General features: G+C 38.9%; 1 pseudogene; it reads right to left on the reverse strand.

Moving 5' to 3' along the window:
- Positions 1 to 3809: 3809 nt before the first annotated feature.
- Positions 3810 to 4193, reverse strand: LOC145169459 (small polypeptide DEVIL 4 pseudogene; annotated as a pseudogene).
- Positions 4194 to 19920: the final 15727 nt, after the last annotated feature.

Genomic DNA, 19920 nt, shown 5'->3' on the forward strand with positions numbered 1-19920 from the left:
TGTTCATGTGGTAGGTCATGCGGAACTGGTTGTAGCAGGGAGGTAGAGAATGAAGAATAATATCAATCGCCAGCTCTTCATCGAAGTTAACATTTAACTTCAGCAGGCGGTCAACATATCTCTGCATTATCTGGAGATGAGCAGTGACAGACTCTCCGTCTCTCATCTTGGTCGTGATCATCGAAGTGATGATCTCGTATCTTTCCTGCCTGGCGCTTTGGTGGTACCTGTCCAGTAAATCTTGATGCATTTCATAGGGGTAGAAGTCCTCGTAGGACTTTTGGAGTTTGGAAGTCATAGTTGCGAGCATGATGCAATGGACTTTGGTAGCATCGCGCTCGTGAGCCTCAAAGGCAGCGATCTCCTCGGGAGTATGAGTGTTGACATTTACTTCCTTCAGTTTTTCATCGAGAACATACTCCTTGTCCTCGTAGCGGGTGACCATGCGGATGTTCCGGATCCAATCATTGAAATTGGTCCCATCGAAGATCACCCTCCCACACAAACTCATGAGTGAGAATGAGCCTGAAGGGTTTGAGCCTGAAGCATTGTTGTTGTTCGAGTTAGACATCTGAAAGGGAAAAGAGACAAAGTTGATTAGATAGGAATCCCCAATTAAACACCCAAATGAGAAATTAGGGCTAGGATCCAAAAACATTATTTACAACTTAAAAGAGGGATGTCGTAATTTAAATTGCAAAAAATTGAAGGTAAGTGAATGACGATTCACTAATTTCCAACATGAAAAACAAAAGAAAAATTAAGTTTTAAATGTATTGAAAACTCCTAGATCTTTGAGATTCATTGAACTTTTCAATGATATGTTTAAATCTCGATATGCCCTTCAAGTTTGTGACTGGGATACCGAGGATCACAAACAAGGTGTGAATAACCATGCAAATGTACATGGTGCTCTCAATGTTACAGTCACCTAATCAATTTATCGGGCTCCATTGATCTATGACAAACATCGAGTCACCCTTTGCCACCTTTCCTAGACCCAAATTAGTGTGCCGGTTAACCACACATGCTCCACTAACGTCTTGGCAAGGGTACAAAGTGTAATTTCATGGAATAGCATCATTTTCACATTTTCCTAAAGTAACTAAGATTGGGAATTTAAAAAAAACATTCAGTTACTTTATCAATCATTATACTTTTAATCAGGAATTTAGTTGCCCTATCCTACCCGTTCAGCTAACGACCCTCCACCAATCAAGGAAGCGGTGGGTGAGAGTAGACACCCATTAAACTGTCATTTTATAAGCAACAACCTTATACCCCCCTTACAGATCGGCTTCGTGAATGAGGCCTACTAACGGTAAGACCAGCATTTATCTTATATATATATATATATATATATATATATATATATATATATATATATGATGGGATTTTGAGAAAAACAACATCCTATGTGCACGTGCAAAACCCTAAAGCTTTGGATCTAGGTTTCTCTATTGTACATGCAAATTTATCCAAAGCTTGTAAACCCTAATCTAGCATACTATGAAAATCGAAATCTACATCTAATACAAGGTTAGATGATTACCTTTTGATAGTAGCAAGAATCTTCAACAATCTTCAACTTCAAGAGCTTAGTATCACAAATGTAATACCTTTAATGGCTTACAAACAACAAGGCAAGAAGATAATTGAGAAGAGAGGAGGAGGAGGCACAATTTCGGCTATAGGAACTCTAGGGTTTCTTCTGGTAGCCGAAATTTGTAGCCCTGGGGTCCCTTAAATAGCTGAGCTGCTAGGTTTCAATAAAAACCCTAATAGGATAACTTAGGCCCTAAGCAGCTTCAAGAACCTTATGGAATAAGGCCACTTGGACGAAATTAGAGTGGGGTTCCACTCTAAATTTCGTCCCCCTTATATCCATAAGGATTCACAGCCCAAAACCAATTATCTTATAATTAACAGTTTCAGTCCCCTTTATTTAATTAATCTCTTTTAGCCACAAAATTAATTTATTCACTAATATTAATTAAACAATATGATTTCTCCTTTAATATATTATTCTTATAATATATTAATAAACCATAATATACTATCTCTCCATAAATCATCATGTCCAGTTGCTTTGGTGAAGGCAACCCAAAAGGACCATGCACAACCGGGTCAGGTACATACCAAATATAGTTATGGACTTAGACACTAATCCAACAATATATATATATATATATATATATATATATATATATATATATATATATATATATATATATATATCCGGTAAAAAAAATTGGTAGGAAAGTAAGAAGCTTTTTTCTACATATTTTTTTGACAAACAAAATAAATGAATCACTAGATGAATCAAAAATAACATGATTCACAAAAAAAAATTCTCAAAAAAACATCTCGATGATTTATTTATACAATGATTTTGTTGTTATTCACTAAAATTGTCATAAAAGTGAATTTTTTTCTTAATTTACTTAAAAATGAATCATGAAAATGTTTTTTTGGGAATTGTTTTGTTGTAAATCATCTTACAAATGAATCATCTAATGATTCGTTTTGTTTGTTCGCTAAAAAAATATGTAGAAAAAAAACTTCTTACTTTCCTACCAAAATTTTTCTTCTTATTTGATCTTGACTCTTATATATATATATATATATATATATATATATATATATATATATATAGAGAGAGAGAGAGAGAGAGAGAGTAAAGTGACCCGTTATTCTTCCATTCCTGCGGTACCTCAAGCAGTACCGCCGACCTCCTCCTACGACCCGAAGACGACTTCGTCCACCCTACCGACATTTTATGGGCTAATTGCTGCCAATTTTTTAACAATATTTGTTTTTCTTGTTAACACTACAAGAAATACAGTCATTACCGACGACACCAATAGCGGCGATATGGACCTTTAGTGGCGACATATCAATTTGTCGCCGCTATCGGTGTCGCCGCTAATTACCTTTTTCCTTGTAGTGTAAAAGAATTGATGGTGTGTTACATAGATATGATAATAAGTTGGACTAAAGTTAACAAATATCATGGGTACTAAAAAACAAAAGAGATTTGTTAGGAGAGGGGCTACCACACGTGGGTGCGATGACGTCGACCGTTCGAAGGTTAATTTGATCAAACTTTAGCGGTTATAAAAGATTTCGGATGTGAAACTGAGAATGAATAACAATGTCATTGAGTATTAATTTAACATGCTGAATTAGTAGATATGGATATGAGACTAAAAGTTAACAAATATGTGTTTTGGGTATTCAAAGGAAAAAGGGGGAAACTAGCCTTTTAGTTATAAAGATAAACATTATTAAAATTTATATGTTTTTATCTAAAAGCTATCAAGAAGCATTTGATTGTAGCTATAGTTATCATAAAATGATCCTTCAAATTGTATATATTTTATCTTTTTCTTTTGGGAATAGTTGAATAATATATGAATAACTTTTGTTTGTGAATGTTCACATGGAGTGTTTATATATTTTCTATTTGAAGACTATGTATATAAAGTATGAAGTACTAATATATGTATATCATATAAATTCCATAAGTTTCGGTTGATTACTAAAGCTAGATAAATTGTAATTTTTGTCATTTTCGTCTTTAATTTATGCATTTAAGTTTCTCGACATAATAATTAGACTCTTTAATCGCAAAACCAACTTATGGCAAATTGTGTCATGAATATTGCATATTACATGAATCATATTTAAATTTTCATAAAACTTGTTACGTCAAACATTTAAAGTAATGGACTATTACCCATTAATGTTTGCAAAACAACGTAGTTTATTTTTGTCTTCATAACATACATTTATAAAATTACGTTGTAGCCATGCTTAATTGGCAGACATAAGAAAACAAAACCATCAAAACGCGACACAAGTTGCAAAATACAACATGGTCAGCAGTCCTACATCAACTAATTGCCTACAGTACACTATCTACATTTTGATCGAAACAAATTCCACTCGTTTGCTTCTTCGTCTCAAGTTATAATTGTATCTCGTGCTCCCTTCAAATAGCTAACTAATAAAAAAATTATATGGATGTTTAGTCGTGCCAACAAAGTAGCATGACCACACATCTCTTGATTATGTATAGCCTTCCTCTTTGCTCCTTAAGAAACTTGCCAAGCCCTTTGCTTTGTGACCTTCTGTTTGCATCACCACTTCTCATATTTATTCACTTTGAGGAACTGTAAGATAATGAAGGAATGATGATATGATGATATAAAGAAAAGAGCCAAAATAACCCTTCTTATAGGCATAGGAAAAGGGTATCATGGTCCAATTATTAAAGATATTATTTCAATGCCCATACAATGTACAAACCCTCCCTAACCCCACCCCCACCCCACCCCACAAATTTCCATATTTGACCTTTAATGTCAAATTTAAAAGAATATTATTAATGATAACTTAGATTTTATGCAATAAAAGTTGTAGATTTGCTTTTAAGTTGAAAGACCTCTACCGTTCATTTTCATGATAATGTGTGTTTACACTTTTTCTTAATTATTTGACGAAAACTAGGATGAGTGTTTCCTTATTAATGGTAACTTGATTGGCATGGGGTGCTCTTTTTGTTGTTCATGTGTGTTTTCATAGCTAGGCCTTTCATGTTCATGGACCCCTTCCATGCAGGACAATTACTTTTTTCTTTTCTTTTCACCATCATTCGAAAATACCCATGCACTTATAATGACTTGTTAGAAAAGAAAATAAACAAAAAAACCCTACATTTTTTATATTATTCAAGTAATAAAAATAGTAATTTTCTCGTACATAAATACACATACGTGATACTTTATGTTTCAAATGGATTGAAATCTTTTTCTTAACATTTTGAGTTTAATCTTGAAAATGTATGGTATTTTCGCATACTTCTAGATTCATGTGATAGTTTAATCTATGTACGTTTTTCTCGTGATTGATCATATATTTTGAGTTAATTTTTTTCTTAAAACAGTCTTGATGCATCAAGTGGTCATACAAGTGGTTGACTTAATGGACCATTGAGCATCATATGATTTGTTTAATTAGAAAGTAGAGACAAATTATAGGTTATGTGGAATTCAAGGAAACATTTAGGAAATAGAGAAATGAAGTGGATGAAAAGGGGGACAAGAAGTAGACATGGTAGGTATAGTTTAAGTAGATTGATGAAAAGTTTATGAAACTCAAACAATGCATTAAGTATGAATGACAAGTTTGATCCCAACATTAACATGAAGAACAGAGTTAGTCACCATACATGTTCTTGTCTTTGCTGCTTCTTAAGAGTTTTTTTCTTAATATTATATTTTATAAAGATGGTACGATCAAATAAGAAAAATAAATTAAAATTACCATATTATACACCAAGTTCATTATAATAAATTCATTATTTCATAAAAGCCATCAAAAAATAGTTAACTTTCTATAAAAATGTCGATAAAAGTCATTTAAGATTTATAACTTTAGGTAAACACCTGTTTTGTATTTTAAAATATGTTTATGGAAATATAACAAACTTGAAATGACTTTCATTAAAAAATTTAATAACGCTTACATTTTCTGTAAAAGAACGCAAAATATAAAGGATTTCGTAATATTTAATTTTCCTCTTTACATACTAAAAAAGTTAGTAGATTTTATACACATTTTAGCAGTGGGAATTATTTCTAACTAATATGTACAGTTTTCTTGCTTTTTAATTATCATTGTTTATAGGACTTTTATTATCTCGATCAACTATGAATGTACAGATCTTTTTTTTTATTCCGTACATTGTCATTGTTACACACAAATAAGTGTGCGACAAAAAAAAGTTATTGGTTCTATGCATTAAATAATCATTTTGAGATTCTAATTCATCAATAATCTACGTTTTCTTTGTCATATCTTTTAACAATATATAAATAAAATTGATGGTTCTTGGCAACTTCCGGAAGTGCCAATAATTTGGTACAAAATTATAGTTAGAAGAGCCAAAGATTGGAGGATCTTTTTATGCAACGTTGTGTGGTATCATCATCCAACAACATTGGAATTCGTTTGGTTGTATCATGAAACGAGGTTCATTGTACCACAAAATACTTATATTGTTTCAACTTTCAAGATTGATGCCATGTCTCAAGGAGATCAAGGAACCAAATGTGGCTTTCAATGATTTGGAATTTGCTCGACTCTTCCCACAATACAACCATGATGCATTGAACCATGGAAAGAATGTATATCATAAGTCATTAGACAAATCGAATAACGGCTATTGTTTGATAAATTATGAGGGTCGGGTTATGAACAAACAACATAACTCTTACTTGTACATGTATATTTTTTGAGTTTGTAGAAAAAAAATTGTATGGCCATATTTATATTTTATATCAAAACGTGGCTTAATTTCATATAAATACAAGTACATGTACAAAAAAACATTTGTTCAATAAAGAATGTATGCATAGGCAGATCCAATGTAGAGTCCGGGGTAGCCCGTGATGCCCCTCAATTTTTTTCAGTAATGTAATTTTTTTCGAAAAACTTCGTTTTATGTTGTGGTGATATCTCGGAAAAAAAAATTGAGCTACCCTAAAAAAGTTAGGTTATTTCTTATTGTATATTATGCAAAAATAATAATAACTAGCAAAGAACTCGCGGCTACGCCGCTTTTGGGGTAATATGGGGAAAATCGGCAAACTTTAAAAAATACGTGCTGAAAGTGTAAATCACCGCAAATAGGAGAGAAAGTCGACAACCCCTAAAATTAGATGTCCAAAGTGTACGACAACCAAAAGAATGGACACTGGTGGAGAAAATCCAAAAATGTTGTGGCAATAATGTGAAAGTTGCCAAAGTTGAGAAAATATGGTGGCAAAATTTTAAAGGAGGTTTTTTGTGTTTTTTATATCAAAATGTAAAAGTTTTGACTATAAGGACGAAAAATGTCAAATTCATTAAAGATTTGTGGCAAAAACACCAAAATATAAAACTTTTCACTGCAATGACGAAAAGTGTCAAAGTCACTAAAGATTTGTGGCAAAACCCTAAAAGCACAAAAACTTAATCAAAACACAAAATTGTAAAAGTTTTCACTTCGAGGACTAAAAGTGTCAAATTCATCAAACATTTGTGACAAAAACCTAAAGCAAAAAAGATTACTATTCATAAGGTCCCTTGGATTTAATATATATATATATATATATATATATATATATATATATATATATATATATATATATATATATATATATATATATATATAATAAAATAAATATATAATTGTGATACCTTTTTACTTTGATATCGGCTCCCCACTGAATGTATGAAATTCGTAAATTGTTGGTAGCCTAATTGCACAAAAAAAAATACATGTGATTTCAATCAAATTTCTTCTTCTCAACCCACCTTCTGAATCTGCTCTCCTTGGGGTTTGTCGTCTGAGCCACATGTGCAAAGTAGTGTATTGACTAGAAAGCCTAATCAATTACAAATTGGTTCGTATCATATATAAATACAATAATTAAGCTATTCGAAAAAACCTTTTTTTTTTCTTTACTTCTCAAAATAAACGGTTTTCCTCATGAGCTTCTCAATTAATAAAACATTGCATTAGTTTCTAAACATGCACTAAAATAAATGAATACAAAACATTTAAGTAAACAATGTATGTAAATGCAATCTATAAATGCACTCGGTTTTTCCAATGCATCTTAATTTCCAACTTTGGTCTCTAACTTATTTTTTTAACTCGAAAGGTCCTTATTGTATATCTGTGTTGCGCGTTTGATCCCTGTCTTACCTAAAAAGACTATTTTGCCTTTGATTTTTTAATTTATTTAAATAAACACACCCTCAACCCCACTTCCACCTCACATTACATTACCTTACCTATCACACCTTATTTAAACAAATTAAAAAAATCAAAGGCAAAATAGACTTTTTAGATAAGACAATGACCAAGCGCGCAACAAAAACAAACTGTATGTACCTTCCGAGTTAAAAAAAATAAGTTAAGGTCTAAACGTGCAAATTACTCCAAACCATAGGGACCATTCGTGTAATTTACTCGGAGGAGGGGGAGGATTTGATGGATTTCGAATTTAAAAGACACATTTGGTTGGCAATAAATTAGATGAAATTCAATTTCGTAACTTAAAACATTTGCGTTTGGTTTGAAATTCTTTCAAGTGATTTGGAATATAAATAAGGGATAATGATTTAAAAGGGTAATATATTTTTTGATTTGTACACATTTGGTCACTGAGTTTTTTTCGTCCACATTACTCCTTCAATTTGTTAAACTGTACACATTCAGTCCTTATGATCAATTACTCCATGTTAGTTGGGAAAAATGACTTAATAGGGAAATATATTTCTCATTTTGTACACATTTAATCCTTATTATTTTTGTACACATTTAGTCCTTCATATTTTTTGTTTCAAAATAAGTTTTTTTTTGTTTTTATACTTATTCAGTACTTATGAATGATTTCTTTAAGTTTTTTTATCACGACATCTTACGTGAGACAATCATTAATGAGGTGTTTGGGGTTGTTGATGATTATGTTCGTCGTGATCTCGACTGCTTGGTTGTGTAGGTCTTGTGGTTTGGCTTAAGTCTTGTGTTCTGAACGTTGTAACTTCTTCATACGATATCAGATTTTAACGATCTTTATATCCACGTGTTCGTGTTTTAGTCTACTACAACTTTCGTTAAGATTACTCATGTTAAAATGTAATATATTTTTACTTACGATTTTATAAAAAAACATTCATACATGCATTCATAAAAAACGTATGGATATAAAGATCGTAGGTAAAAATATATTACTTTTTAACAGGAGTAATCTAAACAAAAGTTGTAGTAGACTAAAATATGAACACATTGATATAAAAATCGTTAAAATCTGAGATCGTATGAAGAAATTATGACGTTCAGAACACATGACCTAAGCAACCAAGTAGTCGAGATCACGATGGACATAAGCATCAAAAGCCCCAAACACCTCATTAATGATTGTCCCACGTAAGATATCATGAGAAAAACCTGAAGAAATCATTCATAGGTACTAAATGAGTACAAAAACAAAAATGACTTATTTTGCAAAAAAATGTATATTAAGGACTAAATGTGTACAAAAATATTAAGGATTAAATGTGTACAAAGTGAGAAATATATTATCCTATTAAGTCATTTTTATCGGCTAACCTGGAGTAGCCGGTCATAAGGACTGAATGTGTACAGTTTAACAAGTTGAAGGGGTAAATGTGGACGAAAAAAAACTCGGTGACCAAATGTGTACAAATCGAAAAATATATTACCTTTTAAAGTCATTATCCCTATAAATAAAGACAAATTTAATTTGTTGTCAACCATCGGGTATATGGATATGTGTGTAACTTATTCATGATTATGCAGAGGTGTTTTATAATTAAAGTGGAATATAAATATCAAAAAAAAAAGATTAGTATCAGTTTTTTTAGGTACCGATTTACTTTATGGTATCCTTCTTCCTTTCATTCTTGCTTCCTTTTTATATTGGTGATATAAACCTACTTTACTATGAAATTAAACTAATGGGTTTGAGGGAATGGTATGAATTAAATTCCTTACATAATATGAACTAGGTGGGGACCCCCGCAACGGATGCGACAATTTTTTCTGTTGTTTGTTCTTTGTAAATGTCATTTGATCAATTATTTGTTTATAGTCTGAGTATTGTTATGGGGTAGTAATATTGTTTCGTCATGGATAATTTTTTTCTTGTCGGATAAGCTATTTATCGAAATATATACTTCATGGTTTAATCCTTTGGTTGATGGGATGGAGCTGGAGAGACGGATTCCACGTATCAAATAAAATGCCTCCAATATCAAACATCAAGAGGAAAGGTATACAAAGTATCGAGATACACATAGAAGTATTCATAATAAAGTGTGTCCAATATGAAACATTAAATGAACAGAATAAATGCAACTGAGATATGTGTTATTAAAATAAGTGGGAAACCCCGCTCCGTGGGGTTCAATTTTCATCATAGTTTTCATCTTTTGATAATCGAATCAGTCAAGCTATCTTCAAAATCACATACAGACTAAAGTTAAAAGGGCCCAAGTTAAAATTCTAAATTTTATTTAATTCATAATAACCCCGTCATCCCATAATCTTGCTGTCGAATAATACGCATTGCTTTCCTTATCATACGTCTCTACAAATTTCACATGTAGCAAATTAAAGGTAAACGATACGCATAGTAAAGCAACAAATATTTAAGACAAAAATTCACAAAATTGTGCTTATGGTGTTTATTATGTCCCCAAAACAGTCATTAACATTACCCATGTGCATTTAGATGATTTTGTGCTTATGGTGTATTCAAGCAATGTATTATATTTCACACAATAGTTTATAAACAATCGACCAAAAAAGGTTCACATATCTAACCCCGCGTTGCGGGGCCAGATATGTGAACCTTTTTTGGTCGATTGTTTATAAACTATTGTGTGAAATATAATACATTGCCTGAACTGTAGACATAGTAAAGTATGTTGCTATTCTCTGCAACTTCCCCATTTACAAACACATAATAATTGAATATGTTGTAATATTCCATTAAAAAATGAATGTACATTGTTATTTCTTAATTGCGTTACTACAATTGAAGGAGCTTTTCAAGAATATTGTCTAACAATTTTTATTTGAGAAAATATTCAAATTTAATCTAATCTAATGTCTCTATAACTAAATTATAAAAGGTAGTTACCAATCAACTATTCACCACCAAGATGTATATCTCCAGAAATAGAAAGCACCTTAAAAACTGCATCACCAACCTCAACAATTACGATCAACAAAAAGGGAAATATGTGTAATCAAAGTATTACGAATGCACATGGAAAAAAGATGTTCCACCAAAAAAACAAATGTAAAAAGATACAAACGGACACAATTGCAGACAATGAAAGGAAGAACAATTGCATGTAATGCCTTACCTGCAAGTTTGCAAATACATTGCTCTTCTTCCTCTAGGATAAAACATCCATATAAATCATACACTAAAATGTGACATTACATTTAAATGATAAACTAAAAGACATCAATTACATAATCAGTATAACCAAGAATTCCAAATAGACTCTCAGATGCAACATGAACATTACCTGCGGTGGCTGTTAGTGTTTGACGATTCTCACGCGTGTCAAAGAATCCCATTTATTGTAGTTGTGCCAGTTGTGTAGCATACAACTCTTCCGGAGGCACTGTTTTTTTATTTTACTTATAAAAAATGAAAAATATATGAGTTTGTTTATTTGTGAGATATGAATGCTGATTTTGACAGATTAAATAATAAGTAAATAAGTTAGTTACCATTTGAATTGTTTGGCATTGTGAAGCCACCAGTTCCAAGCCCCCAAACATGGTTTCTACATCATACCCAGTTTAAAATTTCATTGTTGGGAGACTCCTTATATCTGTACAAATAAGTAAAACAAAAAAAATTATTTACCACTACAACACATCTCCAATCAGCACCTCTTTTTGGTTAAAAGGTTGTCAACAACACATCTCCAATCATCCCTATCAATAATACAAAAGCAGATAATTATCAATAAATGGAGTGAATAAAATTGTAGAGATTGAGTCAAAAAAATGATATAAAATTACCTGAAAACCACCAATGCTTTATCTCAATTCCACATATCTACCAGCTTGGCTCATATGGAAAGTAACACAAATTTATAGGGAAATTCATTTCAAATAAGTTTATTTACAATGCTAGCCACGCCTCTGTCCAAATTTTGGGTTTGTAAGGTTTGCTGGGGGTAAAAGCGTCACAATAGAAGCCATTATGTGTGTTTATCTGTCCAAATAGTTAGAATACGGGTCGGGTCGGGTCGGGTCACCTGTAGGATGGAGCTTACAATAGGATTCGGCGCATCATCTTGTTTACACATGGTCCAAGGGTCACCTGTACCTAATCCAACGGCCATTTCTGCAGCCCAGGTTATGTAGTTATGTCCGAATGCACCATATCTCGTGTCTAGAGACTCGTACTCATTCTCAATCTGTAATGTAAATAATTAATAGAAATCCATGGTCATGCTTTCCTTTACTTACCTGTACATTGTGTTGCAAAAGGTGTACCACAAAACCTCAAATCAACAACTTTTACTACATAAAATATGTAACATCCTGAAATTCAGGTACAGCTATTTAACCCTTCTCTTTTGTCAAATTGTCAAAGTTAGCCCTTAAGTGAAAAGTTGTAGCAAATGAGTACGTTGGGCGTACTCAAGAGTACGCTGCGCATACTCATGCGCTTGAAATGGACGCGGACCCTTAGAGGTACGCTGGACGTACCAAGGTTACGCTGGGCGTAACCGGCCCAGATGCAAAACCCTAATTTAGACTTGAGCCCTATATAAAGAAGGTTATGGCCTTATCCTCAGCCACCATTTGAGTGAGTGAAACCCTAAAAGAGAGCCAACCTTCGTTCTAAGCTTGTGTGAGTGTTTTTGGAGCTAAAGTGCCTTTGTGTGTTAGTAAGGAAGAAGAGGAGATTCTTGTGGAGGCTAGAAGTTGGAGTGCAAGCCTTGGATCTGAGTTCTACAGAGGGAAGAGCTTCACTTGGAGGTATAAAGCTCAAAGCTTTTCTTATTATTTTGATTTGTGCTTCATGGACCATTTCTAGGGTTAAAGTCCCAAAAGTGGAGACTTTATGAGCATAAAGGACTCCATAGACCTAGATCTGCCCCTTTTCAGTGATATATGAGTTATAGATCCATAAAGTTTCCATCTTGGTCGTTGTTATGAAGTCATGCTTGAGTTATGAGCTGTCTAGGGTTGGGAAATGGGATGTTATGGGTGTTAGTGACTTGTCCAGCCATGCAAAGGCTTAAAGTCACCAACTTTATGGATTAAGAGGTTTAGAAAAGGTCAGATCTAGAAGTTGGACGTGAGTCTTAACTGATTAAGACCCTAAAAGCTAAGAAGTCTGAAACTGGGAATTACGTTGGGCGTAATCCCAGTACGCGCGGCGTAGGGGGTTGCATTCCCCGATTCTGTGAGGTTGTCGGGTACGCCCATCGTATAGGTTTGGTACGCGCAGCGTAACCCGGAGAGTTGACTTTTGTTGACTTTTAGGGTTTTGGTCAACATTTGGACTTTGGGTCAGGGAGGGGTAATATGGTCTTTTACTCTTCTGTGGGATTGTAGAAAAGGGATGTAGTCTAGCCTTGAGAGCCGTTAATGATTTGAAATAATTACTTTATGTGATTAGGCGGGGCTAGGTCGTTGTTTCGAGATTCAGGGATATCGAGCACGTGAATCACTAGACATCATACGAGGTGAGTCTTCTCACTATACATTACCTAGAGTGGTATCTATGTGTAGACCGGAGGGTCTTGTGTACTATGTGTTGTATGAGATTATGTGCATTGTGATATATGTATGCTATGTGTTGTACAGACCGGACCGGAGGGTCCAACGATATAGACCGCACCGAAGGGTCCAACGATATAGACCGGACCGAAGGGTCCAACGATACAGACCGGACCGATGGGTCCAACGAGCTATGACTGGACCAGAGGGTCCGATGAGCTACGGGACTGGGGGGGTCCCGCTGAGACACATCGACCGAAGGGTCGTATTATAGCCTCGAGTGGCGTATGTGTGGTATTTGGGGAACTCACTAAGCATTTATGCTTACAGTTGATGTGTTATGTGTTTCAGGTACTAGCGAGGATCGCAGGAAGGCGCCGGCATGATTCGTACACACTGAGAGGATTTATGTATATGAGATCTTGGGACATGTCTTGTTTTGTTACAATGGACACATTATGTTTTGATGATTATCGTACGAATGAAAGGATGTTTTAAAATGAAAAACTGTTTTGAAAATTCACGTTGTTACAAGTTGGTATCAGAGCCTTGGTTTGAGGGATTCGGGTGCATGTTCGGATGAATCTGAACTCAAACTGAGGAATTGAGAAAGTTTTCATAAAATAAACAATTTTTCTAAAAAGAGTAAAAGATTTTGAGAAAGACAGAAGGAAGCAGTGTGTACGATCAGCCAGCGCCTGAACGGTGATTTCCCAAAATACCCTTACATTATATGTTATGAGATATGTTATGATATGATATGCATGCTAGAGTAGGCTAGGTGTTCATATTAGGACTAGAGTGTCCTGATTAGTGATGCCTTAGCCTAGGAAGGATTTTGCTGCTATGTGATGCTTGAGAGCGAGTAGGTAGCAGTGAGGAGCTGATGAGAGGTCTACCGAAGGGTAGCCTATGCCAATGAGATATAGAGTACTTGTGATCTGGGACCCAAGGAGGAGGACTTAGGGTGAATACTGATGCGGTGTGGACGGTAGTATAGGGCCGTACTACTGAAGACACCGGAGCAGTGCGCACTCTAAGTAGGAATCCTTAGGGTACTAAAGAGCAAGTAGGGTTGAGTATTGAGTACGAGTATACTCGAGCGAATCTCTGATTTCTTTTGTGTTATATTTCAGAGACATCATGGTTGGGACGCGCCACCACCCAGGAGGCAGTGGTACCAGTGATACCAGTGATGAGGAGATCCGTAGGTTGATTCATGAGGAGGTGGCTGCGGCCATTCGAGCTGAGATACCAGAGATGTTCGGGTCTATCAAGACCACGTTGATCGAGACTTTTGATGAGCGGTACGCCACTCTTACTGAGGCTGTTGTTGTTGCGGCCACTGCAGCTGTTGCTGCTGCCAGGCCGCCGGGAGGTGACTCGTTGCTGTACCGAGAGTTCAGCAACACGAAGCCACCAGAGTTTGATGGGACGCAGGACCCGATTGCTGCGATGAGGTGGATTTCTGATATCGAGGGATGCTTCTACTCCTGCTCGTGTCCAGAGCATCTGAGGGTTCGTTGTGCGCTGAACCAGCTTCGCTTGGGAGCGAAGGACTGGTGGAAGTTTGTGACGGCAGACTTCACTACGGCATAGCTGACTGTGGTGACCTGGGAGAGGTTCACCACGATGTTTCGAGATGAGTATGTTCCCCCTATAGAGAGGGAACGTCTAGCCCAGGAGTTCTTGTCCCTGAAGCAGGGAACTGAGTCTGTGACAGTGATTACGAGGATGTTTCATGAGAGGGCGTTGTGTTGCCCTGAGCACGTGTCTACTGAGCAGGCACGTATGAGCCGGTACTTGAGTATTCTGAGGAGGGATATCCGTGAGTTCGTGGCGAACTCGTCGTACCGGACATTTGCCAAGCTCCAGGAAAATGCCCGGAAGAGAGAGATCGAGCTAGAGACTCAGGTCAGGGAGGAGGCCGAGTCTCAGAGGAGGGACAGGCGACCGGCAAAGGCGCAGCCGGCAGGCAAGTGGGCAAAGCCCGCTGATTCGAGATCTGGGGGTCCGAAGGGCCGCACTTGCGGGAAGTGCGGCAAGAGCCACGAGGGAGTGTGCAGAGCTGGGGTATGTTACAAATGCGGGAAGGAGGGGCACTATGCGAGGGATTGCCCCAAGGCGTTCACGGTTTGCTTTCATTGCAACCAGACCGGCCATCGAAAGGCCGAGTGCCCACAGCTACTGCAGGAATCAGCGCCAGCTGCTCGAGCTACTGAGACCCGGCCAGCGAAGGCCGAGACACCGACGGCTCGCGGGAGAGCTTTCCAGTTGACAGCGGAGGAGGTCCGTGCAGCGCCTGATGTCGTGGCTGGTACGTATTCTTTCATTTATTTATGCTGAGTTATGAGATATTGTGCTTATATGATGATATGCGTAGGTACTTTTCTTGTGAGTTTTGTACCTGCCTTAGTGTTATTTGACTCGGGTGCGAGTCGATCATTGTGTCGATAGCATTTAGTCGGCACATCAGTAGCAGACGAGAGGCGTTGAGTCGACCTCTGCGGGTTTCCATAGCGGACGAGCGAGCGGTGTATGCCACGGACGTGATTCGAGGATGTGTACTCGAGATCTTCGGTGTCGAGTTTCCGATAGATCTGGTCCCGATTGCGATGGGGGACGTATGTGTTATCGTGGGTATGGATTGGCTGAGCCGATTTGGGGCTGTGATAGACTGCCAGCGATAGTTGGTGACGATTCGAGATACTGGTGAGGGAGTGCTGACAGTTTATGGCGAGGGAACCTGAGGCGGGTCAGCATTCTGTTCGGCTGCCAGAGCGAGGCAGAGTTTGCAGCAGGGTTGTAAAGGGTTCGTAGCTTATGTGATGGATACACGAGAGGCCGCTGGGAGGCCAAGTTCGATGGATGACGTTCCGATAGTGCGTGAGTTCCCGGATGTTTTTCCCGAGAAGTTGCCGCGAGTGCCTCCCGAGAGGCAGGTAGAGTTCTGCATTGATTTGGTTCCGGGGGCAGCGCCTATCGCCAAGGCGCCTTATCGCCTTGCGCCGCCGGAGATGCAGGAGTTATCCTCGCAGCTTCAGGAGCTGCTGAGGAAGGGGTTTATTCGACCGAGTAGCTCACCATGGGGAGCACCGATCCTTTTTGTCAAGAAAAGGATGGTTCACACCGGATGTCTATTGATTACCGGGAGTTGAACAAGTTGACGGTCAAGAACCGTTACCCATTACCGAGGATCGACGATTTGTTTGATCAGTTGCAGGGAGCGTCTTGGTTCACCAAGATTGATCTGAGGTCTGAATATCACCAGATGAGAGTACGTGATGAGGATATCCAGAAAACGGCGTTCAGGACTCGTTATGGACATTACGAGTTCGTGGTGATGCCTTTCGGGCTCACCAACGCACCAGCAGCATTCATGGACCTCATGAACAGGTGTGTAGACCGATGTTGGATCATTCAATGATCGTGTTCATCGACGATATATTGGTGTATTCGAGATCTAGAGAGCAGCACGAGGAGCATCTGAGAGAGATTCTCGGGGTATTGAGGACGGAGAGGCTTTATGCCAAATTCTCCAAGTGAGATTTCTGGTTGCGAGAGGTCCAGTTCTTGGGGCATCTCGTCAATCAGAAGGGGATATTGGTCGATCCGGCCAAGATCGAGACGGTGATGAGTTGGGAGGTGCCGAGATCTCCCACCGAGATCAGGAGTTTTCTAGGATTGGCCGGCTATTATCGGAGATTTATCAGGGATTTCTCCAAGATTGTCGTGCCTCTCACCAGATTGACCCGGAAGGGTGTTGCTTTCTCATGGGGTCCGGAGCAGCAGACCTCGTTTGAGACGCTTCGCCAGAAGTTATGCGAAGCCCCTGTGTTAGCCCTCCCGGAAGGGATGGAGGATTTTGTGGTATATTGTGACGCATCGATATCGGGGTTAGGTGCAGTACTTATGCAGAGGGGGTATGTGATAGCATATGCATCGAGGCAGCTGAAGCCTCATGAGACGAGATATCCCACCCACGATCTGGAGTTGGGGGCAGTGGTGTTCGCCCTCAAGATCTGGCGTCACTATTTGTATGGGGTTCGGTGTACCATATACACGGACCACAAGAGCTTGAAGTATTTGATGGATCAGCCCAATCTGAATATACGTCAGAGGAGATGGTTGGACGTGGTGAAGGATTACGATTGCGAGATCCTGTACCACCCGGGCAAAGCTAATGTTGTAGCTGATGCGCTGAGCCGTAGGGCGGAAAGTGCCCCGATTCGAGGCACTTGCATGAGATTGACAGTGATGACCCCAGTGTTGCACACCATCCGGGAGGCCCAGGCAGAGGCCGTGATACCGGAGAACCGCAAGAGGGAGCGGGTGATCGGACAGGTGTCCGAGTTCATTATCGATAGTCGAGGGCTGGTGACCTTTCAGGGTCGGATTTGGGTGCCGCATGCAGGAGGGGCACGTACCATTCTGATGGAGGAGGCGCATAGATCGAGGTTCTCGATCCATCCCGGGGCCACGAAGATGTATTTGGACCTGAAGAAAGATTATTGGTGGCCCTGTATGAAGAGGGATGTCGCGTGGTTTGTCGAGAGGTGCTTGACCTGTCGCCAGGTTAAGGCCGAGCACCAGCGTCCGCATGGCAAGTTGCAGCCGCTTGAGGTTCCCCAGTGGAAGTGGGAACAGATTTCCATGGATTTCATCACCAAATTGCCGAGGACCGCGAGGGGTGTCGACGCAATTTGGGTGATCGTCGACCGGCTGACGAAGAGCGCGCATTTTCTTGCTATCAGTGAGAGCTCTTCTGCGGAGAGGCTGGCAGAGTTGTATGTGAGGGAGGTGGTATCACGACATGGGGTGCCGATCTCGATTGTGTCAGATCGAGATGTACGTTTCACTTCCAGGTTCTGGAAAAGGTTTCACGAGGAGTTGGGCACGAGGTTGCATTTCAGTACCGCTTACCACCCCCAGACTGACGGACAGAGTGAGCGGACGATTCAGACGCTCGAGGACATGCTTCGAGCATGTGTGTTGGACTTCGGAGGAAGTTGGGACACGTACTTTCCGTTGGCTGAATTTTCCTACAACAACAGCCACCATTCTAGCATTGGTATGCCTCCCTTCGAGTTGTTGTACGGAAGGAGGTGTCGGACTCCCATCTGCTGGGGAGAGGTAGGACAGCGTGTGATGGGTAGTACTGAGATAGTGCTGCAGACGACAGAGCAGATACAGCAGGTTAGACAGAGGTTACTGACGGCTCAGAGTCGTCAGAAGAGTTATGCGGATAGACGACGATCCGAGCTTGAGTTCCAGGTGGGAGATTTCGTACTCCTGAAGGTATCTCCTAGGAAAGGAGTGATCTGGTTCAGGAAGAGGGGCAAGTTGGGGCCCCGGTACATCGGTCCGTTCAGGGTGACCGCGAGGGTGGGCAAGGTAGCATATCGGTTAGAGCTACATGCGGAGTTGAGTCAGATTCATGATACCTTCCACGTGTCTTAGTTGAGGAAGTGTATAGCCGACGAGTCGGCGGTGGTACCACTGGAGGATATTCAGGTGGATGCGAGCCTGAATTATGCTGAGAGGCCAATCGCGATTGTGGATCGAAAGATCAAGGTTCTGAGGAACAAGGAGGTGCCCCTGGTTCAGGTTTAGTGGCAACATCGGAGGGGGTCTGAGCTGACTTGGGGGACAGAGTCAGAGATGTGGGAGCAGCATCCGGAGATGTTTACAGCATGAGACTTCGAGGGCGAAGTCTGGTTCTAGTGGGGGAGAATTGTAACATCCCGAAATTCAGGTACAGCTATTTAACCCTTCTCTTTTGTCAAATTGTCAAAGTTAGCCCTTGAGTGAAAAGTTGTAGCAAATGAGTACGCTGGGCGTACTCAAGAGTACGTTACGTGTACTCATGAGCTTGAAATGGACACGGACCCTTAAAGGTACGCTGGGCGTACCAAGGTTACGTTGGGCGTAACCGACCCAGATGCAAAACCCTAATTTAGACTTGATCCCTATATAAAGAAGGTTATGGCCTTATCCTCAGCCACCATTTGAGTGAGCGAAACCCTAAAAGAGAGCCAACCTTCGTTCTAAGCTTGTGTGAATGTTTTTGGAGCTAAAGTGCCTTTGTGTGTTAGTAAGGAAGAAGAGGAGATTCTTGTGGAGGCTAGAAGTTGGAGTGCAAGCCTTGGATCTGAGTTCTACAGAGGGAAGAGCTTCACTTGGAGGTATAAAGCTCAAAGCTTTTCTTGTTATTTTGATTTGTGCTTCATGGACCATTTCTAAGGTTAAAGTCCCAAAGGTGGAGACTTTATGAGCATAAAGGACTCCATAGACCTAGATCTGCCCCTTTTCAGTGATATATGAGTTATAGATCCATAAAGTTTCCATCTTGGTCGTTGTTATGAAGTCATGCTTGAGTTATGAGCTTTCTAGGGTTGGGAAATGGGATGTTATGGGTGTTAGTGACTTGTCCAGCCATGCAAAGGCTTAAAGTCACCAACTTTATGGATTAAGAGGTTTAGAAAAGGTCAGATCTAGAAGTTGGAAGTGAGTCTTAACTGATTAAGACCCTTAAAGCTAAGAAGTCTGAAACTGGGAATTAAGCTGGGCGTAATCCCAGT

This window comes from Lactuca virosa, chromosome 4 (genome assembly GCF_052849685.1).
Source record: "Lactuca virosa cultivar CGN04683 chromosome 4, Lactuca_virosa_CGN04683_v6, whole genome shotgun sequence".
NCBI lineage: Eukaryota > Viridiplantae > Streptophyta > Magnoliopsida > Asterales > Asteraceae > Lactuca > Lactuca virosa.